At 37.7% G+C, this 18,575-nt stretch overlaps 1 protein-coding gene across 5 annotated transcripts in view; it reads right to left on the reverse strand.

Annotated features, from left to right (window-relative positions):
* Positions 1 to 18,575, reverse strand: part of SCAPER (S-phase cyclin A associated protein in the ER) — a 429,066-nt gene that overhangs the window by 101,754 nt on the left and 308,737 nt on the right. The window lies entirely within an intron of this gene.

The following is an 18,575-nucleotide window of genomic DNA, read 5'->3' on the forward strand; positions in this document are numbered from 1 at the left end:
CACTATGCCTTGGCCTATGATGCTGGCTACATAAGGGTTACCACTTCCCATGGAGCAGAGGGGCCCTTGAAGGCCTTGCTACCAAGAAAGGGGCAGAGACAGTAAGTTAAAGGTGGGGAGGAAGGAAGTCAGGATTTGGAATCAGATGGCAGTGCATTCAAGCTCCAGTTTCTCCTCTAGCAGGTCACGTGGTTTAACATAAATATTTCCTATTTTCAGCCTTTGCTTCTGTATCTGTCTACCTGTTAGGACTACTATGAAGTTCAAATAAGATGGTGAATGGGAAATCACTTGGTAAATCATTACACTTCACAAATGCATTTAACTTAAGTAATAGTAGCCTTTGTCTCATTCTCACTCTACCGGCGCCAATTCTATTGAAAGAGGAATAAATGATAATTTGGATTCAAAAGGGAGAGCTTTAAAAATATGAACAAATATTCTCTTTCTTTCTTTTTCCTTTTTAGGGCCATACCTTTGACATATGGAAGTTCCCAGGCTAAGGGTCGAACTGGAGCTACAGCTGCTGGCCTACACCACAGTCACAGTAACGTGGTATCCCAACCTACACTTTTGCCCCCAATGGAGACAATCTTCCTGAAACCACCATCCTCCTGCTCTAATCCAGACTGGTTGCTCTCTAGGCCTACTACACAGATTCACTTTGAGACTGCCCTTCATCTTCATAAGAATTCCTTGTACCCCTTCTCTGAGTTAGAGTCTTTTATTTCTTGGACTCCATCCCATGTAATTTTCTCATTTTGTTGCAGGATATATTCCAACAACTTCCTAAGAAAGGGTGTGTGGAAGAAAAAATTTGAGACCTTGTGAAAATATCTTTATTTCATCATTATACTTGACTGATAGTTTGGCTGCATATAGAATTCTTGGTTGGAGCTAATTTTCTTTCAGATTTTTGAAGAACTGCTCCATTTCTTCTACTTTGAACACTGTTCTTAAGAAATCCAATTTAATCCCTAATGCTTTTGTACATGGCCTATTTTGTCCTTTCTGAAAACTTGTAAGAACTTCTTATTTCTGATTTCTTGTGTCTTGGTACAGGTCTTCCTTCATTTTTTGTGCAAAAACTCAGCAGTCTTTCCAATCTGAAAGTCATGTGTTTCATGACTTCTGAAGATATTTCTTGTACTAATTGATTGCTAATTTCCCCTTATTTATTTTCTCTATTGAATTTTGGTCCTGAACTGAGTCTCAAGTTTTTGCTTGTTTGTTTTTTTACTTTTTTGGCTGCCCCGGAGCATATGGAGTTCCTAGGCCAGGGATCAGATCCAAGTTGCATTTGCTATGCCAGATCTTTAACCCATTGTGCCAAGAGGCCAGGGATCAAACCTGTATCCCAGCACTCCAGAGATAATGCTGATTCCATTATACCACAGTGGGAACGCCATCAAATTTTCCTGTATTTTTCTGTTTTTCATATTTTTTTTATTTTGTTCTACTGCTTAGGCAATTTCCTTAACTTTATTCTCCAGTCCTTCTGCTGAATTTTTCATTATATATTCATCAATTATATTCTTTTTTTTTTTTTTTTTTGTCTTTTTGCCATTTCTTGGGCCGCTCCTGCGGCATATGGAGGTTCCCGGGCTAGGGGTCGAATCGGAGCTATAGCTGCCAGCCTACGCCAGAGCCACAGCAACGCAGGATCCGAGCCGCGTCTGTGACCTACACCACAGCTCACGGCAACGCCGGAACCTTGACCCACTGAGCAAGGGCAGGGATCGAACCCGCAACCTCATGGTTCCTAGTCGGATTCGTTAACCTCTGCGCCACGACAGGAACTCCAATCAATTATATTCTTAATTTTCAGGAGCCCTTTTGGAATCCTTGCGTATTCATTTTTAACAATATCTTGTTTTTGTTTTGTGGGTGTAATATTTTCTCATCTCTGTAAAATTATACTTTTTAAAGATTTCTTTTGTTTCCTGCATGGTCTATTGTTTTGAGTTCTTTCTTTGTATTTTATGTTGTAGGCTTTCCACAATATGTGGTAATTTAGAGATTTCTGTTCATATTTAACACTGATGCATGGATAGATCAATCAGTGTTTCACAACTAAGATCCAATCACAAGCTAGATACATACTCTGTGTGAGGGGTTTCAATTTGGATGACTAAGCTGAGACCTAGCTTTTACTGGGGAGTCCCAGCTATCTGCTCTATTCTCCTGGGAAAGCTAGTTTTACAAGAATGAATCTTTTAACTCTAAGCCTAGAATATATACTATGGCCTACTCATTTTCTCAGAGATTCACAGAAGGGGCTGAATGGCTCAGGGTTTAATGAACAGATTTTAACTTAATCTTTTTTTTTTTTTAATGCTTTCTATATGAATGTACCAGGTGTTTCATGTACTGAGTGACTTTGGCTCAATTTGTTGTCTTCTGCCAGTGTTTGGGGTAAGGGAGGACATTCACTTAACCGTACATATAGAAGATGGGATCTACGGCATCTGAGCTGCCCCTTATTTATTTGGCCTCACTTGTAGCATGCAGAAGTTCTGGGGCCAGGGATAGATCCTGTGCCACAGCAGTGACTCAAGCCACAGCACTGACAATGCCAGATCCTTAACCCACTGCACCACCAGGGAACTCCTGAACTGCCTCTTATTTATACTTTCAACCAATCCTCCTCTTTTCAGCTCCACCTGTATCCTCATTTTCTTTTTTCTTTTTTTCTTTTTTTTTTTGTGTGTCTTTTTTTTGCTATTTCTTGGGCCGCTCCCGCGGCATATGGAGGTTCCCAGGCTAGAGGTCGAATCGGAGCTGCAGCCACTAGCCTACACCAGAGCCACAGCAACACGGGATCCGAGCTACGTCTGCAACCTACACCACAGCTCACGGCAATGCCGGATCGTTAACCCACTGAGCAAGGGCAGGGACCGAACCCGCAACCTCATGGTTCCTAGTCGGATTCGTTAACCACTGTGCCACGACGGGAACTCCTGTATCCTCATTTTCTGAGATACTTGGGAACTTTAATTTTTGAGCCTTTAAGATTATGTGGCACAGATTTTCTTCTGGGATTTTTCCTCTTGGTAATTAATGTTTGAGCTTTTAGGTAACTGTTTCCAGATTAAAAATTATTTACTTTCTTCTTCCATTTCTGTCTTTGGGGAATAGAACTTTTATCTGTTTATCTATTTACTGTAATATTAGTGGGGACTTCCAAACAGAGAATGTAACTTGTGTGCTTTACTGGTCACATTTTAAAGTAAATCAATTTTAAAGTAAATTGGTCATGGGCCAAAAATGAAGATGTAACTTTCATTTTCTTTTAAAAACTACGGAAAAAATATGAGACACACGTTTCTGGGTAATGTCAGTGTTCTTCATACATTATGAATTTTCACATTCCTTTCTTTTCAAAAACGTTGTACTGATATCATTTCAAATAAAACACTACACATTTGCATTCAGCAATCTTTCACTTACCTAGAAGTATTTTATCCAGTAATTGCATCTTTTAAGAATACAATTGAGGGAGTTCCCGTCGTGGCACAGTGGTTAACGAATCCGACTAGGAACCATGAGGTTGCGGGTTCGGTCCCTGCCCTTGCTCAGTGGGTTAGCGATCCGGCGTTGCCGTGAGCTGTGGTGTAGGTTGCAGACGTAGCTCGGATCCCGCGTTGCTGTGGCTCTGGTGTAGGCTGGTGGCTGCAGCTCCGATTCAACTCCTAGCCTGGGAACCTCCATATGCCGCGGGAGCGGCCCAAGAAATAGCAACAACAACAACAAAAGACAAAAAGACAAAAAGACAAAAAAAAAAAAAAAAAAAAAAAAGAATACAATTGAGGAGTTCCTATCATGGCACAGCGGAAATGAATCCAACTAGGAACCATGAGGTTTCAGGTTGGAGCCCTGGCCTCACTCAGTGGGTTAAAGATCTGGTGTCGCTGTGAGCTGTGGTGTAAGTCGCAGATGCAGCTTGGAACTGGGGTTGCTGTGGCTATGGTATAGGCCGGGAGCTATGGGCTCTGATTAGACCCCTAGCCTGGGAACCTCTATATGCTGCACTTATGGCCCTAAAAAGAAAAAAAAATTGAGAATTACAAAGAAATCAAAAAGAGTTCTAAGATACCAAAATTAATGTTATTTATTTAATCGCCTGCTCATCTAATACTTGAACACCTATTACGTCCATGGTCAAGGCAATAGATGATGCTCTGCCTACTCTAAAAGTCATTTAGATCCTGTTGATTCCGATTTTACAAATAACTATAACAAGCTATGGTTTACTGATTTACAGCAGAACGGAAAGAACAGTATAAAAAAGAAAACTGGTGATCATCATAGGGGTAGATAGTAGTAAAATGTGACATTAATTCTAGACGCACAAGAAAAAAACAAATATAAGAGTGCTAAAGGCACTACAATGTGAGAATCATGTCATTTTATTAGACTCATTCATCTTCATTTGCTCTGAAATTATTACTTACTACAAATCAGTATAACTGCTTATGTATAAAATTACAACCTTAAGATTATCAAGAACAGGGTAAATTATGAGCCATACTTATTTGAGGAGGGCAGAGAAAAAAAAAGGATGCAAACTAACATTTGCCAGGTTTTTCTACTATGCTAGGTACTTAAGCATTTTCCTTATATCATCACATTTAATATTTGCAGATTAATATAGCAAAGTTCACAGATTGCAAGCAACATAACCAAGTTTCTCAGCTAGCTAACAGAAGAGCTGGAACTTGAACCTGGTTTTATCAGACTCCAAAGCCCATGTGCTTTGTCTTATTCCATACCAACCTCCTCCCACTGACTCTTTTACTGAGGATTCTGGAGAAACTGTTTCTAGTGGAGGAAGGTGAAAAATTGGTCATGGGCCAAAAACACTACCTTTCTGATGTCTCTTCCATCAAAAACAATTCCATAGAACTTTATTCTTGACCAAAGGGTATAAAAATATTTTATTTAAAGGTTGTTGGAGTAATTCTGGGTGAAATATAGTGAGCTTATTATTCAGAAACTATAAATGTTGTTCAAGGACCAAATGTCTCTTCTTCATCAGCCCTCCAAAAATAAGCTCAATGTAAAGTAAGTCAGATATATTTTTATACTACTCTTATATTCTCTGTCCATAGCCGACAACTTTTGATTTTTCTTTTATTTCACTGGGGCTTTCTGCTTAATTTTAGAAACAGTATTTTGGCAGTTTCTCAAAGGGTAAACAGAAATTGAAAAACGTCTCTAACAATCTGGCAATTATATGAAGAACCCTTGTGGCCTTCAGGAGCCAAGCCCCCCCTTGTTAGGCTCACTGTGAATACCAGGACCTGAGACCTCGGTATAATGGCCCTCACTGTTCTGAAGTCTTTTGTTTTCTTACCATGATTTCCTATCTTCCAACAGTCTAAGCCTCACATTTAATTCAATCACCTCATCATATCCCCCCAAAGAATTTGTTTTTTCCCTCAATTTTCTCATTTAGTATTGATCCTTTCACTGCTGAGAACAGAGTTTTCTTTTTGCTTGAAACCTTTGGTGAAGCCTTTTTTTTGTTTGTCTCATCAGGATATCATTTTATTCAAATGGTCACAGAAATTCCCCCCATCCTTCTAAATAGATTTTTCTTTTGCTGGTTTAAAATAATTTTACCACAATGTTTTAATAGGAAACTGATGTTTCACCTAGGAAAGAATTTCAAATTTACCTGAATTAAGGTAAGAAGAGGCTTATCTTCATTAGACAAAAGGTTCTTTCTAGTCTTCAAAAATGAGATTTGATAAAGAAAAACTTTAAGGAGAGGGTATCTATGCTGTAAAGGATATTCTATTCAGAGCAGTACTCTGTACTTTTGTCTTTTGTCTAGTTGGGTATCACTGTTTCTTGCCAGAGGTAAAGTAACTCGTTAGCAGTCTATTCTTTTGGAGCACTCAGTGGATGAAATGCATACATAAGAGTTCTGTGCATATGCTTACAGACCAACACTTGAGTTTGAACTTCCTTCCAGCACAGCTGCTAGGCCAAGGGTATATTACAAGTTGAGGGGCCTGCCCTTTAGGAGAGGTGTGCAAGAAACATCCTCCCCTCCCCCCTGCTCATTGCTTTGGTCTCCTGCACACCTGGCTTACCTGAGTCTGGAACACATTCCATCCTGGGGTGGGTGGTCTGTGGAGAGTGGGGGAAGGTTACCTTCCTAGCATACACCAGTGCTTGTAACTACCACCTGCTGGTATGTACCAGGGCTGGCCTGGGAAAAAACAGCTATGTAGCTTTTGGCTCTTCTCAATTTGTCACTTTTGAGGCAGAAATCTAACTACAATTTCTCTTCAATGGGTGCAAAGTATTTCCTTTACTATATTTTTTAGAATGCAGTGGTGTGGTCATTATCTTATTCTTACAGTGGCAGCAAACTATAAGTTGATTTCACGTATACATTCTTATTATAAAATTTCCCCTTCCTCTCAAAAAAACAAAACAAAACAAAAAACCGAAATACCTTGGCCTTCTTAAAACCTGCAGATATTTCATATAGTTTCAGATCCAAAAAGAAACCCCAAATAAAGCTTTTTCATTTTGTATTTGAGGAAATCATGATCTAAAGGAGAGACTTTCTTGAGAATAAAGACCCATCAAGGCTTGAATAAGAACTCCAAGGAGAAACCAAATATTTATAGGGCAAAGCCCTGAGGCAAAATGTTTTAGCAAAATTAAATTAAAAGTCATTATTACTTTTATTTATTTATTTATTTATTTTTAATTTTTTTTATTTTCCCACTGTACAGCAAGGAGGTCAGGTTATCCTTACATGTATACATTACAATTACATTTTTCCCCCAGCCTTTCTTCTGTTGCAACATGAGTATCTAGACATAGTTCTCAATGCTATTCAGCAGGATCTCCTTGTAAATCTATTCTAAGTTGTGTCTGATAAGCCCAAGCTCCCGATCCCTCCCACTCCCTCCCCCTCCCATCAGGCAGCCACAAGTCTCTTCTCCAAGTCCATTACTTTTAAAAGACAAGGTCATATTCTTTTCCCCCCACTATCTCTCACTACCAAAGTGATTTCAAAAAAATCTTCCTACATTCTTTTTTTGCAATATAGAAAGATGTTTTTATTAGTAGTATAAAACTATCCTTCTGTAACATGATTCCATGAGACAGAAAATTAACTTGGTAATAAGTGGTAATTCTATCCAACTAATTTTCGGTATTGTGACTTGGGTTTTAAGTTGTACAGTGTGTTCACAATGGTCAGAATATGAATTAAGTTCACTGAGAACCAATAGGGGATTGTTTAGAAAGCTCCTGTCAAATCAATGTCAGGGTGTATAGTTAAAAAGGCCAAAAAATGTGGAAGGGCTCCAGCATCATTGTCTTCCAACATACAACCGCCTTTCCCACCATTAATATAAGACGTCTATTCTCATGTTGTATTATGTATAAAAATAGAACTCATGAAAGATATTTATCCTGATGATTACTTGCCATGAAAGTATGAAAAGAAATTACATAGGAATGGCTAAAAGTTTTTCAACACTATCTTTTTAAAATTCCACAAACAGGGAGTTCCCGTCGTGGCTCAGTGGTTAACAAATCTGACTAAGAACCATGAGGTTGCAGGTTCGATCCCTGGCCTTGCTCAGTGGGTTAAGGATCCGGCGTTGTCATGAGCTGTGGTGTAGCCTGCAGACGCGGCTCAGATCCCATGTTGCTGTAGCTGTGGTGTAGGCCGGCAGCTACAGCTCTGATTCAACCCCTAGCCTGGGAACCTCCATATGCAATGGAAGCGGCCCAAGAAATGGCAAAAAAAGGCAAAAAAAAAAAAAAAAAAAAAAAAGACAAAAAAAAGACAATAAAATAAAATAAAATAAAATTCCACAAACAATATTTAAGAAGACATTGCATTTTATTCCAATTTATCACTATCCTTTTAAATATATGTATGCCTTCTTGGACCCTATATATTTTATGCAGCTAATATACTAAATAATACAACTTCAGTAAACTCTATAGGGCATGCCTTAATGGTCATGATGTTTGGAAATATCTTTGTTATTAATATTGAATCATATTATTCTTCTGCTCAAAAGATTCCCTGGCTTCTCATCTCTTGCAAAGTTACAGTTCAAAACCAAATATGGGCCAGAGAAGACCTTCCTGATCTGTCTACTTCTGCAATTACTTCCTTAAATTCATATATTATACTCCATCTGTCTTGCTCTTGCTCTGCTATTTCCTCTGCCTGAATACTCTTCTCTTAGGTATCCTCATGACTCATTTCCCTTCTTCCTCTAAGTCTCTATTCAAATGCTGCCTTATTCATAAGCTTTTCAGACCTCTTAAAAAGTTGTGTTCTCCCCTCAAATCACTCTCCCTTTCTATTTACTCAGCTTTATTCTTCTCCATTGCTATGGTTACCTTCTAAACTATTATGCATTTCCTCTCTCCCCAAGCTAGAACATAAGCATCATGAGAGCAAGATTTGCTCTGTTTGCTATTCTGTCCTTGACATCTAAAACAACACTGGCTACGTAGACAATGTTAAAAAATACTTGTTGAACGCATCTAGGTATTGATTTTCAATTAAAAAACTCTGCCAAACCTATTATGGTAACTTACTCAAAAGGTCCAAGTTAAAAAAAATTTTTTTTAAAACAAAAAATGTCTTGGCTATTGTGCATAGTGCTGCAATGAACATACGGGGCCATCTATCTTTTTCAGGGAAAGTTTTGTCTGGATCTATGCCCTAGAGTAGGATTGCTGGATCATATGGTAGTTCTATATTTAGTACCTCCATACTGTTTTCCATATTTCCACCAACAGTGTAGGAGGGTTTGCTTTTTTCTACACCCTCTTCAGCATTTGTTATTTATGAACTTGTTAACAATGACCACTCTGACAGGTGTGAGGTGGTACCTTACAGTAGTTTTGATTTGCATTTCTCTAATAATTAGTGATGCTGAGCATTTTTTTCATATGCCTGTTGGCCATCTGTATATCGTCTTGGAGAAATGTCTACTTAGGTCTTTTGTCCATTTTTCAATTGGGTTTTTCAATTTTTAATTTTTTCAATTTTTCATTTTTCTATTGGGCGTTTTTGCTATTGAGTTGTATAAGTTGTTTGTATATTTTAGAGATTAAGCCCTTGCCAGTTGCATCATTTGAAACTATTTTCTCCCATTCCGTAGGTTGTCTTTTTTTTTTTTATGGTTTCCTTTGCTATGCAAAAGCTTGTCAGTTTGTTTAGGCCCCACTGGTTTATTTTTTGCTTTTATTTCTGTTGCCTTGGGAGTCTGCCCTAAGAAAACATTTGTAAGGTTGATGTCAGAGAATGTTTTGCCTATGTTCTCTTCGAGGAGTTTTATGGTGTCTTGTCTTATGTTTAAGTCTTTCAGCCCTTCTGAGTTTATTTTTGTGCATGATGTGAGGGTGTATTCCAGTAATATCCACTGACAGATGACTAGATAAAGAAGATGTGGTATATATACACAATGGAACACTACTCAGCCATTAAAAAGAACAAACTAATGCCATTTGCAGCAACATGGATGGAACTAGAGACTCTTATACTAAGTGAAGTAAATCAAAGAGGAAGGCAAATACCATATCCCACTTCTATCTGGAACCTAATATACGACACGAAAGAACCTTTCCACAGAAAAGAAACTCATGGACTTAGAGAACAGACTTGTGGTTGCCAAGGGGAAGGGAGAGGGAATGGGGTTAATAGATGTAAACTATTGCATTTGGAGTGGATAAGCAATGAGATCTTGCTGTATAGCACAGGGAACTATATCTAGTCACTTATGATGTAACATGATGGAGGATAATGTGAGAAAAAGAATGTATATATATATGTGTGACTGGGTCACTTTGCTGTACAGTAGAAATTGACAGAACACTGTAAACCAACTATAATGGAAAAATAAAAATCATTAAAAATTAAAAAAAATGTATGGTATATAGCCACCCTGGATAAATTTGTAAAGTGAATAAAAGAAAGGAATTTTGCATGCTCCTCCCTTTCTCTATGTAATATCCTGCTCCTTCTTCACCTTTTATTTGTATTTCAGTTGTTGCAGCCTATGGGGTTTGTCTTCCACTTTCCCCACCTGCCAACATCAGTCACGTCCCTTATGGAAGTCCCCAAACACCCTGTGCATGCTCTGCTTTATTGCAGCATTAACCTTTTTTTTTGTCACACCCATGGCATATGGAAATGCCTGGGCCAGGGGTCGAATGTGAGCTGCAGCTGTGATGTATGCCACAGTTGCGGCAATGCTGTATCTTTAACACACTGCACGGGCTGGGGATTGAACCCACACCTCTGTGGAGACAATGCTGAATCCTTAACATGCTGTGCCACAGTGGGAACTCCCCCAATGTATTTTAAATATCTCTTATCTATCTTTTTTACTGGACTGTAAGCTATTTGTCTCTGAAATTCCAGTGCCTACTATCTAGTTAATACTTCTAAATATTTGTGGAATCAAAGAATGAGAATAGGAGTGTTCCCCTTTCCCTAGGAGAACCATTCAGAAATTTAAAAACAGTTCACATGTATATTGAGTCCTAGTTTCTTCATTTGTTTCTTACATGGCATGGTTACACTTTCTTTACCCATCATGTTACTCTTTACTCTGCAGGACAACTGTCATTCTCTTGTTCTAGACACCATTCAACTATATGATGTGATGTTAGTTTTTTTTCAGAAGTCATGTTTCACTCCAGGCATTCTAAGTTCACAGTCATTTAAAACCTACAGGTTTCTCCTCCAACCTTGGGTCTGTGCCACCAATGCAACATAAAGTAAGGTTACCACATACCCTGCACCCTATAGCCAATTTTTTTTTTCAAGTTATATGCCAGTCCATCGAGATCTTTATCAGTTTTGCTTCTATCGCTCTAAAAACTGCCTATCCCTTCCAGTTTTGTGCAAATGTGATATGCTCGCTTTCTCATAGCCAGATTCCTACCAACACAAGGCTTAAATCCAAAGGCTCTGAATGTACATAGCTGACCAAGAAACCCAATGCTGGGGCACATCTTACTGAAACAGCTTCCACTCTTTTGGAAATTCAAACCAAGCTATTTGTAAAATGGAAGCCACTGTGGCTAATGGGTTGGCAAGGTGTAAATATAAATGTATGCATGCCCACACCTTTACAGGTGGTAAATATCTGTGAAGGTAGAACACCTGATTTCCTATCACATAAGTGGGAAATTCCTAATAAATTATTTGGCATTTTATGGCAAATAATGTCTCTTTTCTCAAAGCTGCCATTCAAAATTCCATCAACAACAACAAAAAAATCATCCTTAACTACAAGGGGCTCTTCTCCTATTATAAATCTTGTCCTATTCTAATTTTTCCTGTCTCAAATAATGGTACTACCATTCATCTAAGAACAAAATTCAGAAATCTTGGTCTCATCCTTCTTACCCTACATATCTATTACCAAGTCCTACCAATTCTACATCCTGAATATTTCTTGACTCCCCTATTTCCATGGACATCCTAATAAACAATCTGTCTTCCAGATCATGATAATCTGTCTTCCAGACCACTCTGATAATCTAATTGGTCTCTCTGCATCCATACTTGCCCTCTTGAAATCCATTTTATATGTCCCTATGCACATGTGATCATATTTGACACCCCTCCAGAGTGTACATTTATGATTAAAGTCATGAATCCTTAACCCACAAAGTCCAGCATGTTCCAGCCCCAATCTACCTATTTGCCTAAACTGACTCCCTTCATTTCCTGATCACTAGGGTCTAGGCTCAGTGGCCTCCCTCTGGTTCACTGAATTCCACAGGCTCTTCTCCACCTCAGAGATTTCTTAGGGGCTATTCTCTCTGCATAGGTCATCCCTTCCTCTCCCCTTTTTGCCTAGCTAATAATCACCCATCCTTCAGGGTTTAGTTTAAACACCACTTCTTCAAGGAGTCTTTCTTGAACCTCCTGACTTATTTAGTTCCTACTGATGCTTTCCTAGTACTTTTGCATGTCTTCTTTTGACACGTATCACAATAGTAATAACACAATCTCATGATGACTCTTTTTCATGCCTGGTAAAATATTAGCTCTATGTTGATTACGACAAATGTATTTCATTCACTGTTCTAACCCTAGTACCTAACGTTCAGTTCCTTACATACTATAGGTGCTTAATAGATTTTTTTTTAGACTTAAACAATTCTTTGAGAATGGTACTGTTGTTATCCCCATATTATATAGGTAAGAAAAAACAGTTTTAGAGAAGTGAAGAAACTTGTTGAAAATTAGAAATTAGCTAATTATGGAGTTAGAATTTGTATCTAGGTAGTCTGATTCCAGAGCCTGGGCTATATATACCTCCTTCTAAGGTATAGTAAATACTTTTCAAGAGGCATCCTCCCTCTTAACTTATTTTTGTCTTTATTAGTGCTAAAATACACATAAAATTTACCATCTTGACCATTTTAAGGGCACAGTTCAATGCTAATAAATACATTCATATTATTCTGCAACCATCACCAGCATCCATCCCTTTAACTCTTTTCATCTTGTAAAAGTGAAACTTTATACCCATGAAACAATAACTCTTCCTTCTTTTCCTGTCAGAGCCTCTGGCAACCAACATTCATATATCTGTATTTATAATTTTTAATCTATTGTGATTAATGCTGCTATGAACATGGGTATATACATACCTTTTTAAGACTCTAATTTCAAACCTTTGGGGCATATACTCAGAAGTGAAATTACTGGATCATATGGTAATTTTATTTTGAGGCTTTTTTAAGAATAAGGTCCTTAAAAAAAAAAACAACTGCTTTCTTCCATTTTATATTCCTACCAACAGTGCACAAAAAAGTCAGAAAACAAAAGCTTTGGCAAGAATATAGAGAAATTGGAACACTTGTGCACTGTTGGTTCTCTTTAAACTTTTTTTTTTTTTCAATTGCATTCACCTCTAAGTATTTTCTAATTTCCTTTGCGATTCTTCTTTGATACACTGGTTGTTTAAAAATATGCTGTTTAATTTTAACAAATTTGTGAATTTTCCAGTTTTCCTTTGTTACTGATTTCTAACTCCATCCCACTGTATTCAGAGAGGATATAATTAATATCTGTCTTTTTTTAAACCTATTGAGAGACTTTTTTGTGGCCTAATATATGGTCTATCCTGGACAATACCCCATGTGTACTTGAGAAGAATGCGTATTCTTTTGTTAGGTAGATGCTCTGTATATATCTGTTAGGGCTAGTTGGTTCAAAATGTTAAGTTCTTTATTCCTTACTTACATTCTATCTGGTTGATCTATCCATTATTGTGACTAGAATACTGAAGTCTTCAGCTATTATTGTATTTTTTCCCCTTTTTTTAGGGCTGTACCCATGGCATATGGAGGTTCCCAGGCTAGGGGTCAAATTGGAGCTACAGCTGCTGGCCTACCCCTTAGTCACAACAACTAGGGATCCAAGCTGCATATGTGACCTACACCATAGCTCATGGCAATGCTGGATCCTTAAACTACTGAGTGAGGCCAGGGATCAAACCCGCATCCTCATGGGTCCTAGGTGGGTTCATTAACCACTATAACACGAAGGGAATTCCTCCAACTATTATTGTAGAATTACCTATTTCTCCTTTCAATTTTGTCACTTTTTGCTTCATATATTTTAATGGTCTGTCATTAGGTATGCAAACATTTATAATTGTTATATCTTGCCATATTGAACCTTTAAAAATATATAATATCTTCTTCTTTTTTTTTTAGGGCTGCAGCTGTGGCATATGGAAGTTGCCAGAAAGGTCCAATTGGAGCTGCAGCACAGCCACAGCAATGTGGTATCCAAGCCACATCTGCGACCTATCCCATAGCTCATGGCAATGCTGGATCCTTAACCCACTGAGTGAGGTCAGGGATCAATTCTGTGTCCTCATGGATGCTAGCCAGATTTGTTTCCACTGAGCCACAACAGGAATTCCTTTTTTTTTTTTTTATAAATTTTTTGATTGAAAGTCCTCTTGATCCAGTTTTAAGAACCACACTTTTTTTTTAATCCCCATTGTTTTTTTATCTGTATCCACATACTTCATTAGAGAATATTCAAGATAATCTCAACTTTCTATGTTATTCAAGATAACACAGAAATGAAAATGCAATCACATAGTTAACATATATAATTTTAGTCTGAAAAACTTCCCTCTGGGTCATGGAATGTTGGAAAATAATAGAAAGTACAGTAAAACCATATACAAGATGACCTCCTTCCAAGGGATTTGCTGAGAATTTTAGGGTCAAAGCCAACTAGTCTGGAACAATTTTAAAGGAATAACATGGAGTTCCCGTCGTGGCGCAGTGGTTGACGAATCCGACTAGAAACCATGAGGTCGCGGGTTCGGTCCCTGCCCTTGCTCAGTGGGTTAAGGATCCGGCGTTGCCGTGAGCTGTGGTGTAGGTTGCAGACGCGGCTCGGATCCTGCGTTGCTGTGGCTCTGGCGTAGGCCGGTGGCTACAGCTCCGATTCAACCCCTAGCCTGGGAACCTCCATATGCCGCGGGAGCGGCCCAAGAAATAGCAACAACAACAACAACAAAAGACAAAAAGACAAGAGATAAAGGAATAACATTTATATTATTTTTTCTTTTCCCTATTCCATCAAGGTGCTATGTACATATCTCTATTCTGACTCTAAAGTTGTAATTACATTGTAATTGTAATTCTTATGTTAGTTGACTTACTATATTGTAAATGTGTTAATCCCAGAAATACACATCTTTCTAAATGAAAGCTGTCTAAATTTAAGGTATACAACATGATGAACTGATATACATATACAGAGTGAAATTACTAGAGGCAAGATGGTTAGTGTATCATCTCCTCACATAGTTACCTTTTTTTTTGTGATGAGAACACCTGAAATCTCTCTTAGTATATTTCAGTATTCAATATAGTATTATTAACTATAGCCATACACTGTACATTAAATCTCTAGATTTACTTATCCTAGACAAATATAACTTTGTACCCTTTGACCAACATCTCATTTACCCCCAAGCCCAGTCCCTGGTAACCACCATTCTACTCTCCACTTCTGAGTTTGACTTTTTAAGATTGCATGTATAAATGGATTATGTAGTATTTGTCTTTGTATGCTTGGTTTATTTCATTTTGTATAACATCCTCTGATGTTCATCTATGTTACCACAAATGATAGGATTTCCTTCTTTTTTAAGTCTGAATAATATTTCAGTCTGTCTGTCTGTCTATCTATCTACATATCACATTTTCTTTATCCACTCATTTGCCAATGGACACTCAGGTTGATTCCATATCTTAATTACTATGTATAATGCAGCATGTAGGTAGCTCTTTGAGATAATTATTTTATTTGGATACATACCCAGAAGTAGAATTGCTGGATCATAAGAATCAAGTATTTTCAAGTCATTTAATTTCTAGTGGACATTTAAAGGGCTTTCTGGAATACAGCCTAGTAAATGGCAAGAGACCAACAAAGCTTAAATAAAAGTCACACAGAGCAGAAAAAGAATATTTCATTTGCTGTGACAGAAGTCTCAGGAGTGGAAGGAGGTACAAAGAGGAAAATAAATGTTCATCATAAATGAGATGCTGGGCTACATATGCCTGCCTATCTAATTAGGCCCTAAGATGATTCCTAAGGCAGCACAAAGCAGCAAGGCAGGATGCTTAAAGAATGTTGGATTATGAAGCAAGAAGAAATGAGTTCTGGCTGGGGGAGTTGGCATGTTTTTTAAAACTCTTTAATTTAAAATAATTACAGATTAATCTGAAACTGCAAATAAAAATATAGAGTGGCTCTAATGTATGCTTTCCAGTTCCCCCTAATGATTACATTTTATATAACTATAGTATGATATCAAATCCAGGAAACTGACATTGGTGCGATGTCTGTGTATAGTTAGTTCTATACCATTTATCACATATGCAAACTAGTGTAATTGCCATGGCAAGTGAGATACAGAACTATTTATTAACCACAAAAACATTCCTTTATGGTCACCCATATCTCCTCCTCATCTCCTATTCTTCAATGCTAGCAACTGATAATTCATTTTCCATCTTTATATAAAATTTTATCATTTTGAGAATGTTATATAATTGGAATCATTTACTATATGACTTTTTGAGACTGGCTTTTTTCACTCAGCCTAATACCCCTGAGATATACCAAGCTATTGAGTATATCAATAGTTCATTACTTTTTATTGCTCAATAGTATTTTATGGTATAAATGTGCTAAAGTTTAACCACTTCCTAGTAAAAAAAACCATTTTGGTTGTTTCCATTTTTGTCACAAATAAAGTAAATTATTTATATTTAATGTAATTAGTGATATATTAAGATGTAAGTCAGTTGTTTTAATTTTTATTTATTCCGTTTGTGGCCTTTTTAACTTTTTGAACCTATTTATTGCTATCTTTTGCCAAATTTTGGACAATTTCAGCCATTATTTCTTCAAATACTTTTATAGTCCTCTCTTCTCTGTCCTCTCCTTCTGGGAGTCTGATAAGATGAATATCTGACCTTTTGTTATAGACCTATCAGGTCCCTGAGGCACTGTTAATTTTTTTTTCAGTCTATTTTCTCTCTTATATTCTGATTGGGTAATTTGGATTGCTCCATTCGAAGATTCACTGATTCTTTCCTCTTCCCTCCCTATTCTGTGTTGAACACATCCAGAGTTTTAAAATTTTGGTTATTAGAGCTTTCAGTTCTAATATTTTCATTTGGTTCACCTCTATATTTTTATTTCTCTTCTAAAGTTTTCTAATTTTTCATTTGTTTAAGCACATTGTAATTGCATGTTGAATTTTATGATGGCTGCATTAAAAATCCTGTGGAATAATCACAACATCTGTTAGCTATCTTTTCTAATTCAGATTTTTCTGGTTCTTTGTATGGTGAGTAATGTCTTTTTTCTTTTTTTTATGGCCACACCTGTGGCATATGGACGTTCCAGGTCTAGGGGTCAAATCAGAGCTGCAGCCAAGGCCTATGTCACAGCCACTGCAACAATGGATCTGAGCCGCGCCTTCAATGTATGCTGTACCATGTGGCACTGGTGGATCCTTAACCCACTGAGTGATGCCGGGGATCAAATTTGCATTCCCACAGAGATAATGTTGGGTCCTTAACCAGGTGAGCCACAACAAGAGCTCCTGATGAGTGATTTTTTATTTTTATCTTTGACATATTGGGCATTACATTATAAGACTCTGGATCTTATTTAAATCTTGCATGTTAAAAGGCCTTCTCTGACAACATGCTGGTCTGGGGAAGAGGGTGCCACCTTATTACTATCAGGTGGGGAGAGAGGTATAGGTTTCCTGCTTGGTCTTTACTGACACACTTGGCAGAGGGAAAGGTGCCCCATCATTGTTGGGTGACAATAGGAGTTTGGGTTCCTCATTTAAGTTGTCCACTGATACCACACAGGTTTGCTAGTTTGGAGAGGGAGAGATAGATGTTACTGTTCCCCATGTGGCCTCTGGAGGATGGTGGTGGGCTTGTTCTCACAGCAAGGTTCTAAGGGAGGTGGGACTTGGTACTAGAGGAAGGTGGTTAAGTCCTGGAATTCCATTGGCCCTTTCTGACACCACTATCATGGGGAGGGGGGAGTCTTACTATTTCTGGAAGTAGTGAAAGAGGTAGTAGGGATAATAAACCAGCTAATACTTAGCACTTAACAATGTGAGATACCATGTGAAGAGCCTCACCCGATTTACCTCATTTCATCTATACAATATTCCCATACAGCAGCATTGCTATTCTTGTTTTCAGGCAAGAAAACTCAGGTTTAGAGATAATAAATTATGGCAGAGTCAGGATTCCAATCCAGGCAGTCTCACTGCTAAGCCTAGGTCTGAAACTGCTACACCATAGTGAGGATTAATCAAGATGACACGTGAAAGTGCTTGAAAATTAGAAAGCACTAAACAAGTGTGAGGGAATTTTTATTACCACTTTTCACAGTACTTTGACAAGTGACCATGATTAGGTAAATGAAAATTCAGGCTTCATCCAATGCTAATGAATCATTTAAACATTTTTCCCCACTGTACCAGCTATCCCAAAAGATATGATTCATATTCAATAAAAGCTGCAAAGCACTGCTTAAAGTTTTAAAGGTAGAACTTTAGGGTAATACATGTACACACTATTTCCTCATAGGTATTTTTACATTTTGCACATATAGAAATGGGAGTTGAATTTTGGTTTAATCTCTTTAGATAGGTTTAAATAGAAATTGTGAGGAGAGAGGTGTTATGGATAATCACCGAGCCATGCTACCTACTTTATAGAAAGGAGATTCTGATCTGGAGGAATCCCTTCAGTTTAAGGAAGTAGTTAAATGTAGATCATGAAGTAGAAGTATATACATTCATATGGAAAAGGAAATGTATGTCATCCACATGTCATACCCATAAGCTCAATGGATGAAAATAAAGACAGAGTCCTGCTTCAAATTTCATAGGTCAGTAAACTGTAATTAGAATTCCATATCATAAATATGACCCTAGAAATAAACTCAGAAGGAAGGCAGAAGCAAACTGGAGGAG

This window comes from Sus scrofa, chromosome 7 (assembly GCF_000003025.6).
Source record: "Sus scrofa isolate TJ Tabasco breed Duroc chromosome 7, Sscrofa11.1, whole genome shotgun sequence".
Lineage (NCBI taxonomy): Eukaryota > Metazoa > Chordata > Mammalia > Artiodactyla > Suidae > Sus > Sus scrofa.